Raw genomic sequence first — 9,745 nt, forward strand, 5'->3', positions numbered from 1 at the left:
GTTGCGAGGTTGGATGCTGCCCTGCCCTGAGGCTGTGCAGTGGGGGCCTTGGGGAAAGGGACTGGAGCGAAGGGACTTAGCAGGGAGGCTGAGTTTCCAGAGGGACCCTAGCCTGGGAGCAGAGACAGCAGTTACACCTGGGGGTGAGGAGGCTGTCCTCGGGTCTCCCAGGAGAGGGGTGAAGTTTCTTCAGCTCCAAGAACCAGAGGTGAAAGAGCTTCTCACCCTCTGGCCATTTCAGGGTCCAAGGAGGGTGAGGTGGTGACACATGACACAGCCCTACAGGTCAGAGTTGGTCAGTGAGTTGGGGTCCTTCTGCTAGGAGCTTGATGAGAACCCCTCTTGAAGCCCAGGGAAGGGTCAGAGCCCAAGGAGGGACAGGCGGGAGTGGACACTGTGGGGCGGACCCAGGGGCTCCAGTGCTCCCAGGCTGAACAAACACTCACTGGGGTGGGGTGGGGGGCACTGGGGTTCGGTGCTCTCAGAGACCGTGTGTGTCACCAGTCCCAGGAAAGGTCGGACTTATTTGTGAGGGGACAGGGGACGCTCTGGTGTCACAACAGGGGATAAGGAGGAGCGCCTATCCCAGCAGAGGGGGGGACTTCTCTTTCTCTCTACTCTTTATGAGGGGGAGGGCTCCGAGGAGGGGGACGGAGGCAAGGCCTTAAGAATCCAAGGCTGACCTGAGCCCACAGGGAGAGGATTCACAGGCAGGTGGGGATCCGAGAGGACGTTATCAGGGAAGGGACCGAGGACCCAGGACAGGAATCAACCCCGAGGGTCCGACTTGGTGGAGAGGTCAAGGCCTCAAGGGAAGCAGGGCCAGCATGGGTGCAGGCCCCTGGGCGGCCTCATGCATGTTGCATGAATGTGGTGCTGTGCTCTGGCCAACCCGCTCCTCAAGCCACGGGAGCTAAACCGTGACGGGCTTGTCCTGTGTCTCCATATGCCTGAACACCTGTACAGGATCTGCTGTCCTGTCCTGGCTCAGGTCTCCTGTCTCACACACCAGAGGTTGTGGTGACCAAACTGGCCACGTGGCGGCGATTGACCCCAGCCGACCAGTCCAGACTCGGCCACCCTCAGCTGTGTGACCTTGGCCAGGAGGACCTTCAGATCCTGAGGCAGCAGCACCTTCCCCTCAAGGGAGGGTCGATTGAGATAAACAATAGGAGGCGCCTTACTGAGCACTTCCTACCTGCCGGCCTCTCTGCAGGTGGGTGGAGCTAACCGACCATCGGCCATCTGGAGGGGACAGCTCCTTAATTGTACCTAACTTCTAGATGAGTGCACTGTTAAGGAGGCTGCCCTGGCAGCAGCTGGTGAGGGAGGAGCTGGATAGGGTGAGTTAGGAACATCCATGGGGAAGTTGGGAGGTCATAGAGAGCCAGCCCAGAATCCCTTCTGGCCTGGAGCAAGCTTGGGGTTAGCCTGGGCGGGGAGGGGTCGGGGTGAAGGAAATGCCATCATGCCATCTAGTCCTCTTGAGGTACAGGAAATACCCCAGCACCACCACGACAGGGACGCCAGTCATGGTGCCAGTGATGGTCCCCACAGTGCAGCCAGTGAAGTTATTTTCTGCCGAAAGGAGAAGGGAAAGGGGACAGGAGAAAGCCCAAGTCCATCAGGGGAAACCACAAGGGGCCATGGAGGGGGTAGGCCTGCCAGGGAGCAAGGGACCGTCACCCAGTCGTCTGCAGTCTGGGAGTGTGGTCATCACGTTACCTCCCACAGCCCCTGCTGGCTGGTTGCATCATTTCCCGTATTTCACATTTGAAACCTTCCCTTTGCTCTAATTCTGCATGTATTCTCACATCTACCTTCCCGTGTGCTGTTCATTCCTCTTTACCTCTCACATTATGTCTCTTTCCTGTTTCCTCTTTTTCATCACTATTGACAGTCTCAGAGGTAGGCCCTTACCTGTCACTCAGAGCTGATTAGTAGTAAGAATGTGCTGACTGTTTTCAGTGGTCCAGGCAGGGTGGGAAATACTCTGTGTTCATGTCATCTGATCCTTCCGTCCCTATGAGGGACTGGCTTGTCACCCCCACTAAGCAGCCCCACAGCACTGGGATAAAAAAGTGCTTAATAAATCACTGGAGGCCACAGAACAAGTAAATGATAAACAACCTTTTCACCAAGTTCTGGTTGACTTTACAGCTAATAACAACAATGTTCATAAAAATAATAACACTAATTGATAGCCCTGAGCCCTGACTGTTAATGACCGAGTCTACGAGCTTTAATATTATTCACCTTGAAATGAACATCCTCGCAACTGTCCTAAGGCCGAGCTGTTTTATTCCAGTTTATAGACAAGGACCGGGGCTCAGTGGGGTGAGAGTCCCACCCAAGGTCAGACAGCTCATGTGCATAGAACCGAGGCAATGAGATTAGTCTAATTCTGAGGTTCTTACCCATGTTGCTCTACAAGCTCTAAAGGAGGCTCCCACCTCCTCAAGGCTTTCATCCATCTCACCCCCCACCTGTGAAATATACAAGGGAGCAAGTGGGAGAGGTTGAGGGTCATGTACAAAGCACACTCAGCCTGAAGGGGTCACTTTTGCTGGAACTGACGGGGTTGGAGACCTCACACTGATAATCCCCAGCATCCTCCCTCCTGACGGGGTCGATGGTGAGGGTGCTGTTGCCCCAGGACAGCTTCATCCTCTCCGTGAGCCGCAGACTCTGGTTATTGAAGATCCACCGATGGAGATCCCCGTGTCATTTGTGAGACAGGCGAGGACCACGGTGTCCTTATGCTCTGTGACTGTGTTGTTCCTGGCTTGGATGGAGGGCTTCCCCACAGGCTCTGTGGAAACACAGAGGAAGTGACTGACCGAGACGGCTCCTTCCTCAGAGATCTCAGCCACTCACAGTCCCACCGAGCGCTGCAGTGGTCACCAGAGGATGACCCTGACCTCTTCAGGACAAGTATCTCTGTTCAGGTGACAATCTATAACAATAGAACCATATCTCCCCCTCTTACCTCTAGATTACCTCAGGATGACCCCTGACCTGTCTCTCTGGGCATCTGGAGTATTAGCATCGGAACCTCCTCTCAGCCCACATGTCCAGCATCCTCATCACCTGGTGGAATTTTTTTACCCATTGACTTTTGTGTGATTCTTTCCTAGAGCTTCCTGTGAATTTCTAGAAAGTCAGATCCCCCTCTTGGTTGGTGGCCATACATAGAGATGGGAAGGCATTTCCCTTTTGTTAAATACTGGGGAACAAAATTTTTGTTGCATCCACAAAAACACTTGTTCTTACCTAATTCGAGAGTGCTGATCTCAACTCTGGCATTAGTTTTTCTCTGCAAGCTACATTTTTTTTTTCAATTCAAGATTTTAGGTTTTCATCTTATTGTAAAATTTTCAATATTTAGTTTAACATAATGAAGTAGAATGTCTTCTTGGGCATCATCTTTGTGAAAATATAATAATTTATATAATACAGTAAATACACTAATACACTAAAAGATATGATTGCATTAGAATTTGTCTACAATTTCAAAATTAAACACTTATTTTAATCATAAAATTTGTGCAAAACTTATTTAAATTCTATTCAGGCAAAAATTTGCGTTTGTAGCTCTTGCATTTGTGTACTTGTTGAAGACAATCTCGTTTGATGCTCCAGCAGTAGTCTGCTCATCACTAACAGCTCCAAGATTTTCAGGAAACTTATCAAGGTGACTGTTCAGGAAGTGAAACTTAATGCTCATGTTACATCCAATGTCGCAGAAAACCAACAGCATTCTTTGAACCAGAAGTTAATAGTTTTCTGCTTTTTCGTTGCCAAGAAAGTTCTTTGTAACTGCCACAAAAGATTGCCATGTTGCTTTCTCCTCCTTATTCATCTTCCTGGCAAATTCTTCATCACATATGAGGGTTCAAATTTGAGGTCCATTGAATATATCTGCTTTTATTTTCTCAAAAAACAAGGCAGGAAAAGTAGAAATAATATGTTAAAAGCATTCACTTTCTCTCTTCAAAGTCTGAGTGAACAAACTGCTTCATTAAGCCAAGTTTGATGTGAAGTGGGGGAAAATGATCCTGTCTCGATTAGCTACAGGTTTATTCACAATATTTTGCATCCCTACTTCCAGAGCTTCATGTTTCGGCCACTCCTTCTGTGTCCAGTGTTTCTCCCGAGCTCTGCTGTTCCACAAACACAGAAAGCAAGGATACTTTGTGAAACCTCTCTGTTGTCCTAGCAGGAAATTTACCATTTTAAGATCCACACAAATGATCCAGTTATGCTCCCATACTTCAGAAAGTCGAGTACAATTTTTATGTCATTCTTACTAAGTCATTCAATTCAGGTTGGCTAAACTGCTGAGGGGTTAATGACTACTTGGCATCAGAAGACCCTTCAGATTCTACAACCATTTCCTCATGCATCTTATCAAAATACTCTTGATCACCATGTTCACTTTCTTTATCCTTAGAAGAAATAAAACCATTGAAAACTGGAACTGGGAGTGTCTCTGAGTGTGGGATAGGTAGGATTGCTGAAGAAATATTAGGATATGCGATCATATGCCATTTTTCTTGTCGATGCCCTTTGTATGGATCAGACAGAAATAACAGTCACTGCTGTGGTCCTTAGGTTCACGCCAAACCATGGGAATACCAAAAGGCATTCCTTTGTGTTTTTCTTTTGTTCAGGCATGAAGCATTTCCTCACAATAATGACACACAATATGAGGAGCCCAATTCTTGTTTTGACTGCCAAGGGGAACTTGAAAATAGGCAATATATGCACGTGTCACAAATGATGAAATATTGTGCTTTTGACGAAGTGTGTAACAGCCACATATATAACAGAAGGTGTCAGGACTATTCTTACATTTATGCCTACTTGAAGAAGCCATTATTCAATCTTAAAACAAAATAAGAGGGTGTTTTTATCAGATAATAATTTTTTTCTTTTTAAAATTTTATTTATTTATTTTGTGACAGAGAGAGTCAGAGAGAGGGACAAACAGGAAGGGAGAGAGATGAGAAGCATCGATTCTTCGTTGCAGCACCTTAGTTGTTCATTGATTGCTTTCTCATATGTGCCTTGGCCAGGGGGCTACAACAGACTGAGTGACCCTTTGCTTGAGCCAGTGACCTTGGGCTCACGCTGGTGAGCTTTGCTGAAACCAGATGAACTTGCGCTCAAGCTGGCGACCTCGGGTCTCGAACCTGGGTCCTCTGTATCCCAGTCCAATGCTCTATCCACTGCACCACCACCTGGTCAGGCTCAGATAATAATGTTTAACATTTAAAAAAAACTACAATTATGTAAAAGTGATGTTTTTAAAACATTAATTGCCTTGTGATTATGTTCAATCCAAGAGTTGTTGCACTTTAACTCCAATTTAAAAACCAATGCATGCCATTAACTGTAACAAAAAGAAATTAAAATTGCATAAAAACTAGAGCATGCACCAAAAAACAGATTTCAGATTTGGAATCAGTGATGCAGAAATATACAGAAACAGTTCTAAAACCTCATGCAACAAAAAATGAAAAAAAATTGTTTACTAGTGAATTTATTAGAGAATGAGAACAACCCAACCAGCACTTTAGGAGCTGGAGAAGTTCCAATCTAAAGAATTTTAAAATCTGAGTAGGACTTTCACTTCCTGGCCTGTGGATTGAGTGTCACAGAGAAGAAAGGAAGTCACTGAAGAGTAGTTATGATTTTAACAAAAGGCTGGTAATCTTAGCCTTCTCCATAAACTAGAAATTTGTGGCACTGCTCCTTCTGTCCCGTAAAAGGGACTTCATGGATGAATCTATCTATCTGTCAAGTGTGCACAGTGGTGCGATTCAAATAATTTAACAACTAGGTTCTCTGCCCTAATGACTGTTTTAAGTATAAAAAAGGATATACCAAAAGGTAGTTTATTATTTCATGCATTTAATACTTGAATAAGAACAATAAAAGAGGAACACAAAACTAGATTTGTTATAAGAGTTTTAAAATATTAATGAAAAAATATTAAATAATACCTGACAAAAAACAGTAAAGCTGTTATTTAAGATAATTCCATATTGCTTCTTGATTGGTGTACTCACTTTCTACCAAAGTAACAAACGTGAGGGAATTAAAATGTAGTATTTTATCAAAGGTATAGTGAGTTTTATGAAATGAATAAATAAGTATCACAAGCATAATTCTGTCATATTTTTTTCACCTATGGACAGAATGGACATTACTACAGGTGCTTAGAATATGCTATAGGGCAGGTGAATGTTAAAAAAGAGTAAGGAATGTAAATTAGTGATTTCCACATTGGGCGGCTGCCCAGGTGCCCACCTTAGAGAGTACCTTGATTACAAGTGCCATTTTTTTTTGCAGAGACAGAGAGAGAGAGAGAGAGTCAGAGAGAGGGATAGACAGGGACGAAGAGATGAGAAGCATCAATCATCAGTCCCTCGTTGCACATTGTGACACCTTAGTTGTTCATTGATTGCTTTCTCATATGTGCCTTGACTGCAGGCCTTCAGCAGACTGAGTAACCCCTTGCTCAAGCCAGCAGCCTTGGGTCCAAGCCAGTGAGCTTTTGCTCAAACCAGATGAGCCTGCACTCAAGCTGGTGACCTCAGGGTCTTGAACCTGAGTTCTCGGCATCCCAGTCCGATGCTTTATCCACTGTGCCACTGCCTGGTTAAGCTACAAGTGCCATTTTAAGAACCAGTTTTCCGAGAAGACATGATGGCGATGGAGTAGGCAGATGTACCAACTCCCACCTCCCAGAACCAAAGTGGATTACAAACTAATTTTAAGAACTATCATCTGGAAAAATGAACTTTGGACTAAACTAAGAGGACTCTTCAACCAAGGAACACTGAAGAAGCCACACTGAGACTGGTAGGAAAAGTGGAAACGTGGAGAGGGCTTCCCAGCTTCCTGGAGCGAACGGCAGCCGGGAGAGACTTGCGTGGCGGGAAGTGAGTTTAGCAGAGAGGGGAGGGTCCTGAATCCCAGGAACAAAGCCCCAGCCTGCAGCCCCAGAGCCTAGAAGAGGTGTATGGACAGTATTTAGCTGGAAACAAGACAGGATACTGTTTGTGAGAAAGAGACTAATTTCTCAGACCCAGGATTCTTCTTAGAGGGACCATGCAGAAAACCTCTCTCACAACCACTCACCCAGGGCTCCAGGGAATGGGTAGAGAGGAGATGACCAGAGTAGCAGGAAGAGAGTGTAATCTAGGAGGCACAGGGAGAAACATTTTGGGAGACAGCCATCCTAACCCCTGGGATGATTCACTCCCCAAATCTGAAGTGAATATTTTCCCTGGAAACAGCAATACTAGCAAAAGGAAGCAGGACACCAGCCAAACAAGCTCTCTCGTGGCACTCAGAGCAGAGACGCTTAGAAGGAGGGAGCTTTCGGGGCTACAGTAGTGAGTCTTAGGGTCTGAGCTGCAGCGCTCCCATTCATACGGCTGAGGGCTCGCCCGAGGGTGGGCGGTGGCGGGACATGGAAGTGTGGTTCTGTCGGCAAGGGTGGAAGCTGGGTGGCCACCACTGGGCCCAGGTGTGAGCTCAGTTTTGCCCAGCTGGGGAGGAGGGGGCATACAAATGTGGTCAAGCCCAGCTGTGGACCGCCTGTAATCCAGCCTGTGGGAGAAGGGCAGGGACCCCGGAAGGGGTGGAGACTGGCCCTTGAACAAGGGCGCAGGAGCACAGCATTGCTCTGCCCATGTAACTGAGGCTTGTGGCCTGACGTGGCAGCCGGCTTCTCCCTCAGGGGTGGAGCCAAAAGCCCAGAACAGGCAGAGACCTGCTACTGAGCGTAGGCATGCAGTCCCGCCCAGCCTGTGGAGCCAAGGCTTGCAGCCGTCCCATGAGCAAGCTCCTCCTGCAAGGGTGAGGCGGAAGCCTGGAAACAGGCGGAGACCCGCAACTGAGAAAAGGTGCTGCCACTGACCTTGGCCGAGCATAACGCCACCCATGGGGGTGGGGCAAAGGCCAAGGCCACCAAGGCTTGTACACCCGAGCACATGATCACAGCCACCTTGTGAAGAAAAGGCAGAAACCACAGCAACAGCCCCAGTGGGCAGGCACCGGCAATGCCCATACCCAAACGCCCTACGCAGCACCAGCAGAGGGGGTGGCGGGCCTGCAGACAGACCATACCTAGGGAGCAGAGGCCACACCCAGTGGACTCCAGTGGCCAAGACCTTCTTTTACACAGAGGAGATGAGAAGGCAGAGAAATGCAACACAAATAAGTCAAGAGAAATCCCCAGAAAAGGACCTGAATTAAACAGCTATAACCAAACTACCAGATGCAGAGTTAAAAATAACGATTATTAGGATGCTCAAAGATATTAGAATAACAATAGATGGTCATTACAAACACCTAAATAAAGAGCAGATATAAAAACGGACATAGAAATAATAAAAAAGAATCAGTGAGAAATGACAAATACAATATCAGAAATGAAGAACACAATGGAAGGAATTAAAAGCAGGATGGATAAAGCTGAGAATCAAATCAGCGAGTTAGAGGACACAATAAATAAAGGCACAGAAGCAGAGCAGAAAAAAGAAAAGAGACTCAAAAAGTCTAAGGAAACTCTAAGAGAGCTCTGTGACAACATGAAGAGAAATAACATCCGCATCATAGGGGTTCCTGAAGAAGAAGAGAAAGAACAAGGGATAGAGACTTTGTTCAAGCATATCATAGCTGAAAACTTCCCTCAATTAAGGCAGGAAAACATCTCACATGTTCAGGAAGCACAGAGAACTCCATTAAGGAGAAACCCAAAGAAATCAACACCAAGACACATCATAATTAAAATACCAAAGCTAAGTGATAAAGAGAAAATATTAAAAGCTGCTAGAGAAAAAAAGACTATCACCTACAAAGGAGCCCCCATAAGGATGACTTCTGACTTCTCAACAGAAACACTTGAGGCCAGAAGGGAATGGCAAGAAATATTCAAAGTAATGCAGAACAAGAGCCTACAACCAAGACTACTTTATTCAGCAAGGCTATCGTTTAAAATTGAAGGAGAAATAAAAAGCTTTCCAGACAAAAAAACCCCAAAACTCAAGGAATTCACTACAACCAAACCAAGGCTGCAAGAAATGCTAAGGGGCCTGTTGTAAACAGATCAAAGGAGAAAAAGAATATAGCAAAAGAGGAATACAATTTTATTTATTTATTTATTTATTTATTTATTTATTTATTTATTTTTGTATTTTTCTGAAGCTGGAAACGGGGAGAGACAGTCAGACTCCCGCATGCGCCCGACCGGGATCCACCCAGCATGGATGGATCATGCCCACCAGGGGTGACGCTCTGCCCACCAGGAGGCGATGCTCTGCCCCTCCAGGGCGTTGCTCTGCCACGACCAGAGCCACTCTAGTGCCTGGGGCAGAGGCCAAGGAGCCATCCCCAGCGCCCGGGCCATCTTTGCTCCAACGAAGCCTTGACTGCGGGAGGGGAAGAGAGAGACAGAGAGGAAGGAGGGGGGTTGGAGAAGCAAATGGGCGCTTCTCCTATGTGCCCTGGCCGGGAATCAAACCCGGGTCCCCCGCACGCCAGGCCGACGCTCTACCGCTGAGCCAACCGGCCAGGAGGAGGAATACAATTTTAAAGAATAAAATGGCAATAAACTATTACATATCAATAATAACCTTAAATGTAAATGGATTAAATGATCTGATCAAAAGACATAGGGTAGCTGCATGGATAAGAAAACAGGACCCACACATATGCTGTCTACAAGAGA

At 46.5% G+C, this 9,745-nt stretch overlaps 1 pseudogene; it reads right to left on the reverse strand.

The window, feature by feature from the left end:
• Window positions 1-1,426: 1,426 nt before the first annotated feature.
• Window positions 1,427-3,034, reverse strand: LOC136398161 (carcinoembryonic antigen-related cell adhesion molecule 21-like; annotated as a pseudogene).
• Between the last annotated feature and the right edge of the window lie 6,711 nt (window positions 3,035-9,745).

This window comes from Saccopteryx leptura, chromosome 3 (genome assembly GCF_036850995.1).
Source record: "Saccopteryx leptura isolate mSacLep1 chromosome 3, mSacLep1_pri_phased_curated, whole genome shotgun sequence".
NCBI lineage: Eukaryota > Metazoa > Chordata > Mammalia > Chiroptera > Emballonuridae > Saccopteryx > Saccopteryx leptura.